Genomic DNA, 21375 nt, shown 5'->3' on the forward strand with positions numbered 1-21375 from the left:
CATTCTTTTACATGTAGCTGTCCAGTTTCCCCAGCACCACTTATTGAAGAGACTGTCTTTTCTCCATTGTATATCCTTGCCTCCTTTGTCATGGATTAGTTGACCATAGGTGTGTGGGTTTATCTCTGGGCTTTCTATCCTGTTTTATTGATCTATATTTCTGTTTTTGTGCCAGTACCATATTGTCTTGATTACTGTAGCTTTGTAGTATAGTCTGAAGTCAGGGAGTCTGATTCCTCCAGCTCCATTTTTTCCCTCAAGACTGCTTTGGCTATTCGGGGTCTTTTGTGTCTCCACACAAATTTTAAGATTATTTTGTTCTAGTTCTGTAAAAACTGCCATAGGTAATTTGATAGGAATTGCATTGAATCTGTAGATTGCTTTGGGTAGTAGAGTCATTTTCACAATATTGATTCTTCCAATCTAAGAACATGGTATATCTCTCCATCTGTTGGTATCATCTTTAATTTCTTTCAACAGTGTCTTATAGTTTTCTGCATACAGGTCTTTTGTCTCCCTAGGTAGGTTTATTCCTAGGTATTTCATTCCTTTTGTTGCAATGGTAAATGAGAGTGTTTCCTTAATTTCTCTTTCAGATTTTTCATCATTAGTGTATAGGAATACAAGAGATTTCTGTGCATTAATTTTGTATCCTGCTACTTTACCAAATTTATTGATTAGCTCTAGTAGTTTTCTGGTGGCATCTTTAGGATTCTCTGTTTATAGTATCATGTCATCTGCAAACAGTGACAGTTTTAACTTCTTCTTTTCCAATTTGTATTCCTTTTATTTCTCTTTCTTCTCTGACTGCCGTGGCTAGGACTTCCAAAACTATGTTGAGTAATAGTGGTGAGAGTGGACATGCTTGTCTTGTTCCTGATCTTAGAGGAAATGCTTTCAGTTTTTCACCATTGAGAATGATGTTTGCTCTGGGTTTGTCATATATGGCCTTTATTAGGTTGAGGTAGGTTCCCTCTATGCCCACTTTCTGGAGAGTTTTTAATCATAAATCGGTGTTCAGTTGTGTCAAAAGCTTTTTCTGCATCTATTGAGATGATCATATGGTTTTTATTCTTCAATTTGTTAATATGGTGTATCACATTGTTTGATTTGCATATATTGAAGAATCCTTGCATCCCTGGAATAAATCCCACTTGATCATGGTGTATGATCCTTTTAATGTTTTGTTGGATTCTGTTTGCTAGTATTTTGTTGAGGATTTTTGCATCTATATTCATCAGTGATATTGGTCTTTAATTTTCTTTTTTTGTAGTATCTTTGTCTGGTTTTGGTATCAGGGTTATGGTGGCCTCATAGAATGTGTTTGGGAGTGTTCCTTCCTCTGTGATTTTTTGGAAGAGTTTGAGAAGGATGGGTGTTAGTTCTTCTCTAAGTGTTTGATAGAATTCATCTGTGAAGCCATCTGGTCCTGGGCTTTTGTTTGTTGGAAGAGTTTTAATCACAGGTTCAATATCATTACTTGTGATTCATCTGTTCATATTTTCTATTTCTTCCTGGTTCAGTCTTGGAAGGTTATACCTTTCTACGAATTTGTCCATTTCTTCCAGGTTGTCAATTTTATTGGCATAGAGTTGCTTGTAGTAGTCTCTTACGATGCTTTGTATTTCTGCGGTGTCTGTTGTAACTTCTCCTCTTTCATTTCTAATTTTATTGATTTGAGTCCTCTCCCTCTTTTTCTTGATGAGTCTGGCTAAAGGTTTATCAATTTTGTTTATCTTCTCAAAGAACCAGCTTTTAGTTTTATTTATCTTTGTTATTGTTTTCTTTGTTTCTATTTCATTTATTTCTGCTCTGATCTTTATGATTTCTTTCCTTCTGCTAACTTTGGGTTTTGTTTATTCTTCTTTCTCTAGTTCCTTTAAGTGTAAGGTTAGATTGTTTATTTGACATTTTTCTTGTTTCTTGAGGTAGGCTTGTATAGCTGTAAACTTCCCTCTTAGAACTGCTTTTGCTGCATCCCATAGGTTTGGATCATCATGTTTTTATTATCATTTGTCTCTAGGTATTTTTTGATTTCCTCTTTGATTTCTTCAGTGATCTCTTGGTTATTTAGTAACGTCTTGTTTAGCCTCCATGTGTTTGTGTTATTTTATGTTTTTTTCCCTGTAATTGATTTCTAATCTTATAACATTGTGGTCCGAAAAGATGCTTGTTATGATTTCAGTTTTCTTAAATTTACTGAAGCTTGATTTGTGACCCAAGATGTGATCTATCCTGGAGAATGTTCCATGTGCACTTGAGAAGAAAGTGTAATCTGCTGTTTAGGGATGGAATGCCCTATAAATATCAATTAAATCTATCTGGCCTATTGTGTAATTTAAAGCGTGTGTTTCCTTATTAATTTTCTGTTTGGATGATCTGTCCATTGGTGTAAGTGAAGTGTTAAAGTCCCCCACTATTATTGTGTTACTGTCAGTTTCCTCTTTTATAGCTGTTAGCAGTTGCCTTATGTATTGAGGTGCTCCTGTGTTGGGTGCATATATATTTATAATTGGTATATCTTCTTCTTGGAATGATTCCTTGATCATTATGTAGTGTCCTTTCTTGTCTCTTGTAACATTCTTTATTTTAAAGTCTATTTTATCTGATATGGGTATTGCTACTCCAGCTTTCTTTAGATTTTCATTTGCATGGAATATGTTTTTCCATCCCCTCACTTTCAGTCTGAATGTGTCCCTAGGTCTGAAGTGGATCTCTTGTAGACAGCATATATACGTGTCTTGTTTTTGTGTCCATTCAGTGAGCCTGTGTCTTTTGGTTGGAGCATTTAATCCATTCATGTTTAAGGTAATTATCGATATGCATGTTCCTGTTACCATTTTCTTAATTGTTTTGGGTTTTTTTTTTTTTTTTTGGAAAGCAAGTGGTAAAAGTGTCTTTATTTGCAGTCTACATGAAAAATCCCATTATCTGTAAAAAGTTACCAGAAATAGTAAGTGACCTTAGCAAGGTTGCAAGATAAAAGGCAAAAATACAAAATAAATTGAAATTCTACATAGGGGCAGTGAATGGTTGGAAATAGAATTTAAAACAGTAATGTAATTCATAATAGCAACAAAATTGAGATACTTACAGATGAATATAATAAATAATATTCAAGAAAAATACACTGAAAATTATAAAACATTGCTAAGAAAAGTCTTTGATGATCTAAATCAATGAGGATATATATATATTCTATGCTGATGAATTAGAAGACTCAATGTTATTAATAAATAATTGATGTATAGATTCAACACATCCTAATCAAAATCCCAGGAGGATATTTGCAGAAATTGATAAGCTACTTCTAACATTTATATAAATGTAAAGGACTCTTTTTAACATCTTTATTGGGGTATAATTGCTTTACAATGGTGTGTTAGTTTCTGCTTTATAACAAAGTGACTCAGTCATACATAAACATATGTTCCCATATGTCTTCCCTCTTGCGTCTCCCTCCCTCCCACCCTCCCTATCCCACCCCTCCAGGCTGTCACAAAGCACCGAGCCAATATCCCTGTGCCATGCGGCTGCTTCCCACTAGCTATCTACCTTACTACGTTTGTTAGTGTGTATATGCCCATGACTCTCTTTCGCCCTGTCACAGCTCACCCTTCCCCCTCCCCATAACCTCAAGTCCGTTCTCTAGGAGGTCTGCGTCTTTATTCCTGCCTTACCCCTAGGTTCTTCATGACATTTTTTTCCCTTAAATTTCATATATATGTGTTAGCATACGGTACTTGTCTTTTTCTTTCTGACTTACTTCACTCTGTATGACAGACTCTAGGTCTATCCACCTCATTACAAATAGCTCAATTTCGTTTCTTTTTATGGCTGACTAATATTCCATTGTATATATGTGCCACATCTTCTTTATCCATTCATCCGATGATGGGCACTTAGGTTGTTTCCATCTCTGGGCTATTGTAAATAGAGCTGCAATGAACATTTTGGTACATGACTCTTTTTGAATTTTGGTTTTCTCAGGGTATATGCCCAGTAGTGGGATTGCTGGGTCATATGGTAGTTCTATTTGTAGTTTTTTAAGGAACCTCCATACTGTTCTCCATAGTGGCTGAACCAATTCACATTCCCACCAGCAGTGCAAGAGTGTTCCCTTTTCTCCACACCCTCTCCAGCATTTATTGTTTCTAGATTTTTTGATGATGGCCATTCTGACTGGTGTGAAATGATATCTCTTGGGTTTGTTTTTGTAGGTCCTTTTCTTCTCTTGTGTTTCCCACTTAGAGAAGTTCCTTTAGCATTTGTTGTAGAACTAGTTTGGTGGTGCTGAATTCTCTTAACTTTTGCTTGTCTGTAAAGCTTTTGATTTCTCCATCGAATCTGAATGAGATCCTTCCCAGGTAGAGTAATCTTGGCTGTAGAGTCTTCCCTTTCATCACTAAGTATATCATGCCACTCCCTTCTGGCTTGTAGAGTTTCTGCTGAGAAATCAGCTGTTAACCTTATGGGAGTTCCCTTGTATGTTATTTGTCGTTTTTCCCTTGCTTCTTTCAATAATTTTTCTTTGTCTTTAAGTTTTGCCAATTTGATTACTATGTGTCTCAGCGTGTTTCCCCTGCGTTTATCCTGTATGGGACTCTCTGCACTTCCTGGACTTAGGTGGCTATTTCCTTTCCCATGTTAGGGAAGTTTTCAACTATAATCTCTTCAAATATTTTCTCGGGTTCTTTCTCCCTCTCTTCTCCTTCTGGGACCCCTATAATGCGAATGTTGTTGTGTTTAATGTTGTCCCGGAGGTCTCTTAGGCTGTCCTCTTTTCTTTTCATTCTTTTTTTGTTTATTCTGTTCCACAGCAGTGAATTACACCTTTCTGTCTTCCAGGTCACTTGTCTGTTCTTCTGCCTCAGTTATTCTCCTATTGATTACTTCTAGTGTATTTTTCATTTCAGTTATTGTGTTGTTCATCTCTGTTTGTTTGTTCTTTAATTTTTCTAGATCCTTGTTAGACATTTCTTGCATCTTCTCAATCTTTGCCTCCATTCTTTTTCCGAGGTCCTGGATCATCTTCACTATCATTATTCTGAATTCTTTTTCTGGAAGGTTTCCTATCTCCACTTCATTTAGTTGTTTTTCTGGGGTTTTATCTTATTCCTTCATCTGGTACATAGCCCTCTGCCTTTTCATCTTGTCTATCTGTGAATATGGTTTTTGTTCCACAGGCTGCATGATTGTAGTTTTTCTTGCTTCTGCTGTCTGCCCTCTAAACGTAATTTTAAGAGAGCTGATGAACTGTCCCTGCAATATAATGACTGATAGTTTCTACATTTGAACATTTTTTCTACCCAAAGGATTAACTTATTGAGAATTTTTTTTAAATAATACTTGAGCTGGTTGTAATTTTGCAAGGCATCATTTCTTAAATAAAAAATGTAATTATAACTTTTGCTAAGCTCTACAGGGGCAGAGTTTTGGGTCTCTTGTATTCACCATTGTTTTTTCTGGAGGCTAGAGCAGTGCCTGTTACATGACAGGCCCTCAAATATCCATTGAATAAATGGATGAATAGGTGATGGATGTTGAAAGCTGATAGCCTAGTAACAGAAGGAAGCAAAGATGATGCTTATTATTATGTGAACACATGCAGGCATACACACTCAGTACTTTAGTTTGACTATATTTATGACTTTACAGGGAAAAAGATGCAAAATTTCTGCCCTTAGAAAGATAATGCATATAAATAACTAACGAGCATGAGAATAGTCATAAAACACAACCAGTAAACTTAAAGGTAAGGTCTTAGTTTTTGAGGGCAAAAACTTTTTCTCCTCTTTTATTTCTTAAGGATCTTCTGACTTAGAAATGCCTAATATAGGCTCTGTACACAGAAGGTTCTCAAATAAGTATGCAAAGGGTAAATGTTGTTTCAACACAGTTTACCTGGAATTAGATTTTTTTTTTTTTTTTGCGGTACACGAGCCTCTCACTGCTGTGGCCTCTCCCGTCGCGGAGCACAGGCTCCGGACGTGCAGGCTCCGGATTCTCAGGCTCAGCGGCCATGGCTCACGAGCCCAGCCGCTCCGCGACATGTGCGATCTTCCTGGACTGGGGCACGAACCCGTGACCCCTGCATCGGCAGGCAGACTCTCAACCACTGCGCCACCAGGGAAGCCTTGGAATTAGAATTTAATTCATTGAAAATCAACACATTCTTTGCAGCATTTTTGCTTGTTGGAAATAAGCTCTGAATCAGGATGTGTGTGGGTTGGGCAGCAGCATATTTGTCTTGGTGTTCTTAGTGCATGTCACCTGGGATAGGACTTGGTCATGTTGCATGAATAAATCCTGTGAAGAAGAGTTGAGGGCATTAAGGATGACTAACTTGAGAAGGAGAAGTCTTTGGGGAGCTGGCAAAATTGCTGTCTTTGGATATTGGAAGGCCTAACCTGTAGCAGAAGGAGAGCCAAATGAATACACTATGTGGGTGCTTCCAATAGGCAGATTTTTATTTGTCAGATGTCAGCAGAGGAACAACACCATCTTAAAACCAAAACCTGGAAGAGAAAAAAGTTGCATTCCTTTTCTGGTTTTATTTTTTTCCAGGGCATCTTTATGGTATACCTCCTTCCCCCCTATTTTTTATTCCCTTATTTTCTCCAAGGTTCACTGTATGAGTTCCCCGATTCAGCAGGATCAGAAAACTCCAGCTTTCTATCAGCATATCTACTTTCTGGGGAATGATGATTCTCTCTGGGCCATTACATGCATAATTCAAGGCTTAGGATTCCATAGCTACAGTCAGTTAAGAGCAATATATGGTTCTACCTTTGCCCATAAAAATGAGATATAAGACCTGAGGTAAAACATAAATCAATTTTGGGCCTACCTAAACCTCCACAGCATTGCTCCTGATGAGTGTCATATTGCTAAGGACTCCTCACAAATCAGCATGAAAAATTAGTCTCTATACACAGTGCTGTGTCTGTTGCCCTTTGTATTATTTGTGTATTACCTTATTGTTAACATCTATGGTATCTTGGATTAAATATATTAGTTTTACCTCGATTTTTGTTTGGATGATAAAATCTCAGTTATTGGGCTATTACACATCAATCTTTTCTCTTTTAAATTCAGACCTCATCCCTTGTTTGGAAAATGCAAGTAGTTTAAGAGAAGTGTTATGACTTAGAGAGATAGACCGAGAACAGGAATAGAAAGTGTCCCAACCTGAAGTCTGCTTCAGGATCCTTATATAATCTTAGGTAAATGGCCCAACTTCTTAGTATCTCATTTTTCTACCCATAAAATTATGTTAACAAGGGAAATTTACCATATTCTTCCTGTTGAAGAATGAGGTATGCTTAAAGATTCTTGGCATGTAAATATTAAATTGTCCCTGAAAAGAAATAGTGTAAAAATGACTAACTTTGAGTCACTGTCATATTGTTTTTCTGTTTTTATTTTAAATCTTTATTCATACTTCTAGCCTTCTTTACAAATAGGGCTGTGTGGGACCTGGCTTTGGGGCACTCAGTGGCTGATGTTTACAGAGTGAATCATGGTGAAGAAGCAGGAGTCACCATGGTGAACTTGTCCAAGAAGGGAGAGAGCTGGGATGGACATGTGTTAGTTTGAGGGATGACCCCCAAAATGCCAGCAAATCACCTACAGCAGCCCATCAGTTCAACAGTGCCTCACTACCTTGGTGTGGTAGAAAGGTCAGTGTTGAGAAGCTGGGGTTCATTCTGGCTCAACTACTAACTGGCAATAACCCTGAACAAGTCACTTAACCCTTTCTGAGCTTGTTTCTTTGTCTGTAAGTCTAGGGGGATTGGGCTAGATCTATATTGTCCAAAAACAGTAGCTGCCAGCCACATGGGGCTATTGAGCACTTGAAATGTCGCTAATGCAATTGATGAAGAGCCAACATTTTAATTTAATTTAAATGAATTTGAATTTAAATTTAAAAATGGGAGCAGTGTAAAATATTTTTCTCTTAAACACAACATTATAACTTTGGTAGGACTACATTTCACTTAAATGGTTGAAAATGTAGCATCCTTATTGAGATATGTTGTAAGTGTAAACTACACCATATATCAAAGGCAATATGAAGAAGAGTATAAAATATCTCATGAATAGTTTTCTGAATTGGTTACATGCTGAAATGATAATATTTTGAATATATTAGGTTAAATAAAATATCTTACTTTAAAAATTTCACCTGTCTCTTTTTTACTTTTTATAATGTGACTACTAGAAAAATTTGAATTACATATAAAGCTCACTTTTGGATAGTGCTTGGCTAGATGATCTCAATTACATCTTCTGACAATAAAGCCTATTGTTCTAGGTAGTTATTGTGAAAGTTCAGCTCTGAGGGGCTTTGAGCATGAATTTTAAAGTAGAGAGTGTGAATTATAAGGCCACTTGATAGCTGTGTGATTTTGGACAAGTTATTTAACCTCATTGGGCCTCAGTTTCCTCATCTGAGGAACAGAGATAAACACATCTACCTCACAGAGTTGATGAAAGCATTAAATGAAATAGTCTGTGCAGGGTGCCAGGCAAAGAGCCTGTGACCATGTTGAAATAAATTCTCTCTGATCTTCTTGTCTCTTTGATTGTAATTTTTAATACCCATGAGGACCAAAAGAGGAAACCAGGAAATTGACTCAGAGAAGTTAGAAAAATTTCCAGTAATACACAATGGTATCAGGACTAACATTCAAATCCAGGTTTTTTCCGACCCCAGAGCTTATTCTCCTCATCAGTATGAATAATCAATAATCAAACTAAAACTTGTGATGAATAAATATTGATCAAATAAAACTATTGTATGCCATACATCTGTTATCCTTGACACTTGGGATTGCCCCATTTCCTCAAGCAAGTTTTCTATAGACCTTGCCCTTTTTATGTTTCATCATCCTGTCTGGGGACCTTTCTTGGGAGTTAGGGTGATGGGGTGGCTATAAGGAGCCCATACCAAGTAAGACAATATTGACACCTGCTACAAAGTGTTTTTTTCTCACCTGCGTCCTAGAAACGTCCATGGTCCACAGCGATAGCCAGGAAGGGAGGGGGACATGTCTTCTTTCCCAAACAGTCTGAATTATGTCTTCCAACATATCTACTTCCTGATAGCAGGAAGCTTCAAAAGCCTGGAATATAACGAATTAGAAAGACTGTGAGGGCAGAAGGGGAAGGGAAAAATGAGACATGAGCATGTCTGGCTAGAAAGTGGGCCAGTGGATCACATCAAGGATCAGACCTGAACATGGCTGATTCATGGTAACAAAGCTACATGTTTCCCATGACCGCCTAGACCTCTGCTTACTTTGGCTCTTAATAAGACTGGTGCTTGTGCTAAAATTCTCATGTCCCGGTTTCCTCTTTTGGTCCTCATGGGTATTAAAAGTTACAATCAAAGAGACAAGAAGATCAGAGAGAATTTATTTCAACATGGTCACAGGCTCTTTGCCTGGCACCTTGCACAGACTATTTCATTTAACCCTTTCATCAACTCTGTGAGGTAGATGTGTTTATCTCTGTTCCTCAGATGAGGAAACTGAGGCCCAATGAGGTTAAATAACTTGTCCAAAATCACACAGCTATCAAGTGGCCTTATAATTCACACTCTCTACTTTAAAATTCATGCTCAAAGCCCCTCAGAGCTGAACTTTCACAATAACTACCTAGAACAATAGGATTTATTGTTAGAAGATGTAATTGAGATCATCTAGCCAAGCACTATCCAAAAGTGAGCTCTATATGTAATTCAAATTTTTCTAGTAGTCACATTATAAAAAGTAAAAAAGAGATAGGTGAAATTTTTAAAGTATTTTATTTAACCTAATATATTCAAAATATTATCATTTCACCATGTAACCAATTCAGAAAACTATTCATGAGATATTTTACACTCTTTTCATATTGTCTTTGAAATATGATATAGTTTACATTTGCAACATATCTCAATAAGGATGCTACATTTTCAACCATTTAAGTGAAATGTAGTCCTACCAAAGTTAGGTGGATAGAGCCACCTCATTACTTGACCAGGTTCCCATGGCCCCTCGCCCCTACCTTTATTCCTGCACCTGTCACACGTAGTTATTCCTTTACAACTCTGTCACTGATTGGAATATGAATGCCTCTGGCAGAGTGGTAAACTCCCAGGGACCCCATTCACACAGTAGCTGGTATGAATGGCACCGCCTAGAGGTGTGCCACATCTAGCCTGAGCAGCCCCTCCGTAGCGCAGGGGCTCTGCCTGGGGATCGGGTGGAGTGGGTAGTTAGCAAATTGGCCCTGTACATTTTTTCCTGGCATCTGGTACATGGTAGGTACTCAACAAATATTTTTTGAATGAATGACACTGGTCTTACAATTTATTTTAAGTTGATTTGATCCATTTTCCTAATACGTGGATCTTTTCATCTAGACAATTATCTTATTATTATGAGATTCCTGCCCCCTCCATCTAGGAAAGTGCCTCAGTTTTAAAGGATTGATGTTATTGATGTTTCTTGTGCATCCAGCAGAACTTCTAGAGAGGTGAGCTCACTGTGGAGGAGCTGGGTGTGTTCAGGCTGCTTGGTGCCGCTGGGGTCTTGACTGCTGGGGTGACTGGGCCTGCAGGACTCATGTGGTCCGTGCTCCACCCACTTTCAATGCTGAGAAACAACTCAGTGACCTTCTGGCCTCATTTTCAATGTCATAGATATGGCTCTGGAAAAGAAACTGAGTTTATATTTTCAGCATATAATAGCATTGAGTTTGGGACACAGCTGCAGCAAAATCAACCAGAAACAGATAAACAATATGTAAACAAAGTGGGGATGAATTTGATCCATTTTCCTAATTTGGAGTGTGGAGCTGGTTGGCTGCGGGGAGATTGTGGGGGGATTATCTGTCTTGGATTCTTCTTATTGCTTGAATTCATACTTCAGCGAGGAGAAGTTTAGCCCAGAATGCTAATGGTACCAGGATGGAAAGGCCTCTCCAGTTCAGGTGGATAGACAGTCACGGGGCACTCACTGTGTGTCAGGCCTGGGGTGGCCGGGACAGTTACTTCCCCCCAGGTCCTTTGATTGCGCACTGCCAGCCTCATGTCCTAGGGGAGAAGAAAACATATCCTTTTTATGGTTTTGAAGAAACTGAGCTGCCCAGACCTGAGTTCACCTGATTTGCTGCTTCCTTTTTTTTAAATACATTTATTTATTTCTTTTTGGCTGCATTGGGTCTTCGTTGCTGCCCACGGGCTTTTTCTAGTTGTGGCGAGCAGGGGCTACTCTTCGTTGCAGTGCACAGGCTTCTCATTGTGGTGGCTTCTCTTGTTGCAGAGCACAGGCTCTAGGCACACGGGCTTCAGTAGTTGTGGCATGTGGGTTCAGTAGTTGTGGCTCACGGGCTCTAGAGAACAGGTTCAGTAGTTTTGGTACACGGGCTTAGTTGCTCTGCGGCGTGTGGAATCTTCCCGGACCAGGGCTCGAACCCGTGTCCCCTGCATTGGCCGGCAGATTCTTAACCACTGCACCACCAGGGAAGTCCCTGATCTGCTTCTTTTTTGTTAAAAAGGAACATAAAGACATGTAGGAAACCCTTTTTTCCTGGCCAAGCCTGCTTTTCAAAATCTCTTGTGCTGCTGCAGACCCCAAAGTCACATATTTGGGTGTCAGGAACTGAATATGGAGTCTTCTTCTCTTGACATTCCTGCTGGGAAAATCCTATCCCCTTCTCTGTGCCCAGGTACCCCAGAGAGTTGTATGTCTCTGCCTGAGTAGAGAGAAGATCACACACATGGAGATGCAAAACAGGAAAATCCATTAATATATTTTAAAAATGCTTCCTGTGATAACAGAATTCATGTTGAGACAAGAAGCTTCACAAATCCTCAGCTTCCCAGAGGACAGAAAACACTTCATGGGGAAAATGGAAAGAAACCCAGTACCAAGTGTTAGGACATGAAGACATGGTTTTCTCTCAAATTTCCCAGGCAGTTTGTGCTGTTGTCTTACGTGTGACCCCTCACTCTACCCATTTCACTTACTTCCGCGACAATGGAAGCATAGCAGGGCACATACCAGGTTTGTGAAATCAAGCTTCTATAATTCTCTTTGTGAGGAGCAAATGGAAATAAATCAAGCTAATTAATATAAGGGTTTGTAAGAACTGACAGGCCATGATGTAAAACACAATTTGGAAAAGGGGAAACAAATCTTTGCATTTGGTGCTTAGGATCCAGTCCAGGATAGTGACATGGGGTTTCCTTTTCAGCTTTCTTCTTTCTTCTTTTTAACTTGGCAGGGAAATGTGGCCTAGATATTTCAGCTTGGATGAACCAGACGGGGTGATCCATGGAGTTGCTGATCATTTTTGCTCCATGTGGCTGCAAAGCCAGGCACCTAACTGTGTGCTCTGGAAATAATCATGGTGTAACACGTCCTTTTAAAAGGGAGGCTGGTTTCCTTGCTGCCAAAATGACGGATGTCTGGTAATTTAACTTTGCCAACATTGGTAGATAGTTATTGGCTTTAATTTATGACTAATAATTGGCACAAAGAAAAAATTTGATTTTCTAGCCTATTTGCTCCTTCATAGATCCTTAGGCATTTAAAGTGGGTGAGTTGATGTGTACTGTTCTCTTCATCATCCTTCCACGTTTCCACGTGACTGGGTCAGGTTTTCTATCAAGGAGAGCAGAGAATAGGAATACTTACTTTAATATTCTGGTGAAACTTTTTCCTTTTACTGAATGGCTTAAAAATTGACTCTTTTTTTCAGAGACAGATGACAGAAACTCAACTCCATCTACCTTGAGCAAAAGAGTGAATTTATTGACTCATATAACAGGAAAATGCAGCCAGCAGTGGATTAGCTTCAGGCACAGCTAGATCTAGGGGTTCAAACATTATCATCCAGGCCATTTCCCTCTCTCTACCTTTTTGTCTGTCCTTGTCTGTTCTATAGGCAGGTTCCCTTCATGTGGTAGGCAAGATGGGTGACAGTAGCCCTAGGCCCATACTCTCCCACTTAGCAACCCCGAGTGAAAATAGAACGTTTCTCTTCCATCGTCCTGACATTGCCCTCAGAGAAAGTGCTCATTTGCTGTGCTTGGGCCATGAGTTCATCTTTGAACTCGTCCTTGTGACCGGGGGTAGGTACACATGAACTGGAGAGTCTGTCCAAACGCTCATCCCTGTGGTGGAAATGGCAGGTCCTAATCCCAGAAAAAGGTCCTTTATGTCTAATTGGCTGTAATTCAGTTACATGGCCAACCCTGAATCACACACCTGACCAAGGGGATGTGGTGCTCTGATTGGCCAGGCCTGAGTCACCTGTGTCAGCTCTGGAGATGGAGACATAGGACAAGAACTGAGAGTGAAGAGGGGCGGGGGTGCCCCAAGGAAATTGGGGCACTGACAGAGGGAGAGCAAAAGTTGGCTAGCTGAAACAAAAACTATGAAGAGACTACTTCAATAACAGCTTGCACTTACTGTCTAAACCTTTGGAGGTTGGATTTGTTTTTTCTGTGACACTATATTGAAACCTAAGGAAACATAAGTTTACCCTGGTTACAAATCCCTATATTTAGAGAGTGTTTTTGATTTTACAGAGTTCTTCCCCCAACCCTAATAACAACCCCATGGAGTTTGTAACTATTCCCATTCTACAGGTGAGGAAACTAAGGTACAGAGAAGTTAACTAACCCCACACTACACAACTAGCAACCAGAGGAGCCAGTGCTCAAACCCAGGCTGACCCTACAGCCCTTGCATTTTCCACCCTGCCCTGTGAGAGAGAAAGACGGCTCATAGAAAGCCGTTCCAGTGTGAATACGAGCAGGGCACAGATTCAACAGACAGTTCAGAGGAGCTGTTAGCAGTAGACTCTGGTGACTCACTGATGGTAGGTGGAGGCGGAGGTGGAGGTGAAGGAGAGGAGGTGACTCAGCCTTCAGCTTGGGTGACGGCTGGGGTGATGCTGCTGCCATTAATTTAGATAGAGCTCACAGGCTGAGAAGATTCCCAGCTTCTCAGGTACATCCCCCCTCCCCACTTCATTTCTTGAGCCATTCCTGATGACACCCAAGAGATGACCACCTCCCTTTTCCCTGTGCCCTCCCCTATCTTGTGGGGCTCCTTCTTCTAGGCCTGGGATCCAGTGGTCTGGCTAGATTTGGCTTTTACGGTGGTCTAGTGGTCTGGCCTGTATGTCTTCTCTCAGGGTTCTCCAGGACTCAGGCTCCTTTGCTGCCAAAGGGACGCTGAGAGTGAATCCTGGTGATTGGGTGGCCTGAGTTTCAGCACACAATACGCTACCTCAGTTTCCCCTCCTTAGTCTCAGCCCTCCAGCGCTGCTTGAGGACCTGTCCAGTGGCTGAGCCTTGGTGTCCTACTCAACTCTTGCAATCCCCTTCTGTCTGATTTTCTGGCATGTTGGTTACGGCCATACCTCACGTGGACAAACATCCCTCAGGGATGATCTATCATCCTGACTCCTGAATATTGGCCGCAGTCTGGATGTCGCAGAGCATTGCTCTGCTGGACTGTCTACCTGGCCAGGGCTCACTGGGCTTACCTCTTCCAAGAGTCTTAGATGCTGCTTCCCCATGTTGGTGTCCTTGCCAGAGGTATTAGTCTATTTCTGTTCCCTTTGCTGATCAGACTCTCCCCACCTTGGAGCTTTTGCCCTGGCTGCCCCACTGTCGGCAGTGCTCTGCTCCCTAGCCTGGTTGGCTTTTCCTTGCCATTCAGATTGAGCTTAAACGTCATGTTCCTATTCAATGTTGCCTGTCCTCTTCCCATCTCTTTCTAGATCCTCACCCCATTTCTTGTTCCTCATCACACTATATATTTGGAATTCTTTTATTTGGGTCTTTGCTTCTTATCTGTTTCCTCATTAGAATCAAAGCTCCTGGAAGGCAGGGGTCTCCCCTCTTATGCTCACTGTTATATTGGAAGACCTGGAACAGGCCCTGTGATACAGGAGGTGCTCAAGGAACTACTTATGGAATGTTACTGAATGATTCTTGATTGCTGAGCTCATATCATGTCTATACCAGTGGGAGAAGATGTGATGGATTTTGTGTAGGCCAAATTGGAGGACTCCACTTGGAGCTGTCTAACGCTCTCTGCCGGGAACTGTCCACCTGGTCTATCAGGCAGACTCCTGGATTCAGCTTCGAATTGCCCTCTCAGAAACCTTCCCTTGCCCTGACTCCCAAAGCAGTACTAAGGTACCTCTTCTTCCTTGCTCTGGGAGCACCTCTTTCCAACCTTTAATTATCCACCTGTCACACAGCATTGTATACTTGTTTGCTTACCTGTATTCCTCCCCTGTTAGACTGTGACCTTTTTGCCAGCAGGAATTCTGTGGGGTTTGTCTTTGGACCTGGTGTCTCATATAGAGTTACAATTCCATTCCACAGTTATTTGTGTGGGAATATATAAGTTGGTGAGTGTGTTAATAAACTGGATGTAGGAATCTGATATTCAAGAGATAAGTCAGGGTTAGTGATGCAATAATAAAATCAAGTAATTAACAGCCATTTATCCAAAAACAATGTCACTGAAAAACCTTTGAAACTTTGGCCAGTCATGTGCAGAAGAGCTCAAGTCATCATTATTGTGTCAAATTAAGTCCATCTGAGCCATTCTCCAATCACATGCTCCTATTCATAAGCCTAGAATAGAAATTCAGAATTGTGTCCTGACCCACTGGAGGTAACTCCAGAGTCATGGTTGCGACATTCTCAGCTCTTGAACAACTCTATTTTCATCTACCCTGAGTTATAGTCACTAGCTCTTGAGAGTCTCAGCCTCATTAATCATAAAAGCGTCTGTGCAGGGGAGGCACCTACCTCATCCTGCCCACGTGTAGATTAATGACGCAGAACATGAGGGTTAGCTCAGGCTCATTCTTTTCACTTTTGATTCATTGATGGGCTTATTCTGTACTTGACTCACTGTGTTATCACAGATTTAAGACCTAAAGACATAATTCATTTGGTAATTTTATGTAATGTCACCCCTGAGATGAAATTTTCATTGTGAAAGAAAATTCGTTGTTTATTCACCAACCATTTTTAAGTTGTGTATTGTATCGCAGGCATTGTGCTAGGGTTTGCGGACAAGGATGAGTATGATGCGTCCTTGTCTTTGAGGAGCAGATATTCTGAAGGGCGATGCAAGACAAGAGGGCAGATGCTTTCGGTCTCATTTGGTGAGGGCCACGGTAGGGTAAAGTCTTGGGGGATGAATACAAGCAGGTCAGATAAAGGATAGAGGGCAGGGAGGGAATAGCAAGAACAAAAACCAGAAAAGCATGGACTGGGAGTGGCATGAGACCAAACCAGGACCGTCTGGACCCCGTAAGGCACTTGAATTATAACCTGTAGATCAGTGTTTTTCAAAACATATTTGAAGGAATACTTGTTCTGTGTGATGATAATTGCTCTTGCATGGTAAAAGGGTTTCCTGGTTAACCAAGTTTGGGGAACACTGATTAAAGGACAGTATTAATACTGTTCAGTTGGTTCCTGTTTTTCTCGAGTGCTGTGCACCATCCTGTGACAGGCGAGGGGGACAGAGGGAAACAATACATACGGTCCCCTGCTCGTGGGGCTTGTAGGCCAACGAGGAAGACAGGAATTAAGCAAATGGCTACAAATGATTTCTTAAGTCTATACAAGTAGGAACGTCCCAGAAGGGAGTTTGTGTTATAGGATATAAGCTAAGAGGTTAATAAGAACAAGAATTAACATTCTTTTAGCCCATGCTATCAGCCAGACATTGAGCTTTTTTAAAAAATTAGTTTATTTTTATTTTGGCTGCATTGGGTCTTAGTTGCTGTGCGCAGGCTTTCTCCAGTTGCATTGAGCGGGGGCTACTATTTGTTGCGGTGCGCAGACTTCTCCTCGCGGTGGCTTTTCTTGTTGCAGAGCACGGGCTCTAGGTGCGTGGGCTCAGTAGTTGTGGATCGTGGGCTCTAGAGTGCAGGCCCAGTAGTTGTGGCGCACAGGCTTAGTTGCTCCATGGCATCTGGGATCTTCCCGGACCAGAGCTTGAACCCGTGTCCCCTGCATTGGCAGGCGGATTCTTAACCACTGCGCCACCAGAGAAGTCCCTCCACTTTCTTAACAAGGAGGACAGTAGTGTTCAATCCTTTCAGACCCAATGTCCCCTTCATAGCAAATATCAATACTTTACTATTCTGAAATGAGATCTATAGATGATATAACCTGCCTACATATGTTTAAAAAATATAATGCCCGAACTATATCATATAGAAGAAATTAAAGTTGAGTAAATTCCCATTAAGTATGTAATTCTCCATGCGAATTCTTAGGCATGGCCACATCAGTGGTACAGTGAAGTACACATGCTGACATTTATATGGATAGTCACATTGGATGTGACAGCTGAAAACATAGGCTGGTTTGGGTTTTATTGGTAACTCAGATACCACGTGCAGCTTTGCTGATGGTGATATATGTTTCCAAAATGGTGAAGAACTTTTGATAAAGTTCTGAACAAAGCAAATACACATTCCTCTCAATTTTCACAGTAGGTGCATTTTGGAAAATTCAACAAATAGTGAAAAATGCAAAAGCCAGTCAAACACAAGATATTTTGTGTTCGTATGTAAAACAGTGTTTGATTTTAGCTCAGATCATTATTAACAGACTTTTCATCTACATGAATGTCCAGCGGGAACGTGGAAAGTTCCATGGCACTCAGGGCAATTGTTTGTTGTGTGGGATTTGCCTGCAAACTACAGGACATCTGCCACATCTGGCTGTCCACTCCAATCATGGTGACAGCCAAGAAATACCCGATAGGTTTCCAAAATGTCCACCAGGGGGTGGCTCCGTCCCCTTTGAGAATCACTGCTGTTTAATATGTGACTATAATTGAACTCTACACTAAGAGAAGCTCACTAAATGCTTGTTGGATAGAATGACTAAGAATCTTGCAGATCCTCACAACCATCATTTTGAACTTTAAATCCCACCATGGAGAGGCTGTAGATATAAATGGAAGATGTAGACAGGAATAGCCAAATGCTTCAATCTTGCAAGCCTTTCCCAACTGGTTGGAAGTGGTTGCCTTTAACGCCATCCACAGAATAATTTCTGAGGTAGTGTCCAGCTTGTTCAGTCATTCAGGAACTATTTCTCGGGCATCTGTGCTAGGCACTGTTCTAGGAGCTGGTGGTACAGTAATGAATAAAACAGACAGACTCAGACCCTCATGGAGCTAAATTTTTCAGCTCACAGGGAATGGACGTTAAAGGTGTCTGCAGTGGGATCAGAAGTCCACTAGCCAAAAATTACCTGAACAAGGAGAGTGATCTGTATCTCTACAAACCTAGGAATTCTCCTGGAATTTTAAAAAATTAAGTGTCTCATATAAGTTCATTTTCATATACTTCGTTGTCTTCTCCTCGGAAAGAGAAACAGGAAACAAAACAAAACAAACAACTTTTAGTTAATTGAGAATTCTGATTGAGTTTTTGTTAACAGAGTTATTCTATCATTTTACAGGATGCATTAGAATTAATGACCACATATCACTTGACAAGAAATGAGGGCTTGGTCAAATCAGAAACAAGAATTTATCTAAAAGTAACTAAGACACCCGGACCTATCAAAACTTATGAACATCCTGTCTCTATGAAGACCTGGTCACCAACATTCCTGGGCAAACCTTGAGAATAAGGCACATGTCCCAAGCCACTGAGTGAGAAGGCAGACTGTTAGTAAAAGCTGGGCTTTGAATCTGATCTCTTCTGGAGTCCTGGACCTGCCCCTTCTTGCTGTGGCTTTGTGATTTGGGTCTCTGTGTCCTCATCTGCAAAATGAGTGAATACTTACCTCCTTGGGTTATGTGACTAAGGGAAATAACGTTCTCAAGGCACTGAGCATGACACCCAGCGCAGCGTTGCTCAGGGTGCCTAAATTGTTATTACTTTTCTAGGAAAAGTAGGTTGAGGGCGGTTGGTTGGGTTCCCTTTTTTCTAGGTGAGCACTGTCACTCAGCAGCTGAGGTGGCCTGTTCTTGCATTATTGTCACTCCAGGAGAGAACTTTTCCTTGCAAACTGACTTATGGTTTCACATACTTTATTGGATCTTAAAGATGGAAAGTACATTAAACATCTGTTCCAATCCCCTCATTGCATAGAGGAATAAGCTGAGTTCCAGAGAGGTCTAGTGATCTGGGACTAGAAACACGGTTTAGGATCCCAAGGACCAGGCCTCCAAGACCTATTAAACCCATAACATGACCCAGGGTTTTCCAATGTATGAATGTAGGACCACCTGTATTAGGATCACATGAGGAGCTTTTCAAAATGCATGTTCCTGCATGCTACACCCCAACTATTTGATCAGAATCTCTAAAGATGGGGCCTGGGAATCTGTATTGAATAGGTCACACTTGGAATCAAGTACCATTCAAGCAGTGATCAGTTACCTTGACTTATATTATTATAAAATATGTCTGTGCCCAGTGCCACCTGGTGAAGACTTGGTCACCGTGGATTTCAAACGGGACCATAAATCAAGGGCTCTTGAACTCTCTAACAATTTCAGCTATTGTTTCTATTAGTTTCTGCTTCAATTATCCAATGAGCTTTTTCTATGCCAGGTTGGACCAGTTCTGTGGCTCTTGTGAGGTTTTGTAACTCAGTGTAGCTCTCTGCTCTTAAAAATGCCCAAGAAGTGAATTAATGCATGTAAAGCCTTAGAACCATGCCTGACTCATAGTAAGCACTCAGTAAACGTTAGTCATTAGTATTATCACTCATCAGAGCAGGGAGACCATCTGCAGAGAGGTGACACTGGTTTCTCTGACATGAGCCTAGGTCATATAGGGTCAGTGGCCATTTGATTAGCACAGATGTCTGGAGTTAGTCATTATGATAAAGGAAAAGGAAGCTACCATCTAAGACTCTGTAAATATGTAGCACAAATTATACTTCCTTATTGTTTGTTTTTCCTGCAAAGAGAATGTAAGATCACATATTATTCTGCTTTTGACAGTTTAAATTGCTGCTTGCACCAGCAAAAACTATTCATACCAGGATGATTGTTCAGTTAGAGGTTTATTTATTCTCCTACAAATAACAGAGACAGACAAAGAACATAAGCTGTTGTATACTTTTTAGGTTGTTGTATATGATTTGTACATCTCCATATTTGAAGAGAGATACAGTTCTCATGAACATGGAGAATTTCAGCTACCAAAGAATTCGTAGAATTCATATTACCAAAGAATAAGTAGTATGTAATTGAGAGAATATGAAAATGAGTGAGGAAGTGGTTTCTCTAGCCTGGTGAAAGGGAGACGGTTCTTTTTTCCCTTGAGTAAAGCACCTGTTCAGTGCAAAAGAAAAAGTGGAGCCAAGACTCCGTGACGCCAGCATTTGGCAGTAACATCCCCTTTCATCTTCAGATCTCACAGCAGTTTATGGGCACCAGTTAAGTTACATCACACTCACACAACTCACACTGAAGTTTTATTTACTTTCTTTTTACTAAGGAAAACCAGGGCAGAGAATGTATAAAGTGTTACCTGAAGTTACAAAACTGGGATTTGAACGCAGTACCCAAATCCTCTGGCCCAGAGAGGGGGAGGGCCCAAATGGTGGGCTTGATGGTTGACTCATGGCTTTTGTGGAGTAGGAAGTGATCTTCAGCAACTCTGAGAGGAAAGAGTAAGCTGGGGACTCAGGGACGGTCTGAGGGACCAAGGGTGGGGATCAGAGATCCTGATGTACAGTGAAGGTCTGTGCACCGGCGTCTCTTACCACCACACTCCTTCTGGCTTAGCTTGTGTGTTCCTGAATGGATGCATTGGGATTGCAATTCATAGCAATCACTCTAGGTTCTTCTTGAGAGGTAGGCTGTGAGCCTTGAGTGGAGTGTGTGTGTGTCGGGCACTTGTCGTAAGGGTGAGAAGGGAGTGGTCTGCTATTGGTGGACAGAGAGGCCAGTCAGTTACCAAGTGAAGGGGCACCAGGAAGAAAATCAAAGGGTAACAGGTTAAGTTACTCCTTCCCATTTACCATCATGACCCTATGTAAAAAGGAAGAAAAAACCAAGCATAGGCTGGGTCTGAGGTCAATCTCAGATGGCCAACTATGCCAGCTACTTCTAAGACATACCAGACCCAGACTTGTCCAGGACCCAAAATAAATCTGTCTGGACCTATCAGAACTTTTGAATTGGGACTAAAGGTAATTTAAAATAACGCACTTTTTTTGTTCACACCCTCTTAAAATGAATTTTTAAAGATTCTGCATGAGTATTTTCACTTAGGTGGAACTAGAATTATAAAATGGGAAGTCCCAGTAAAGGCGAGTGCAAATTCAAGTAGGGGGTCTTAGGGGCTCAGAAAGTA

This window comes from Globicephala melas, chromosome 4 (assembly GCF_963455315.2).
Source record: "Globicephala melas chromosome 4, mGloMel1.2, whole genome shotgun sequence".
Taxonomy (NCBI): domain Eukaryota; kingdom Metazoa; phylum Chordata; class Mammalia; order Artiodactyla; family Delphinidae; genus Globicephala; species Globicephala melas.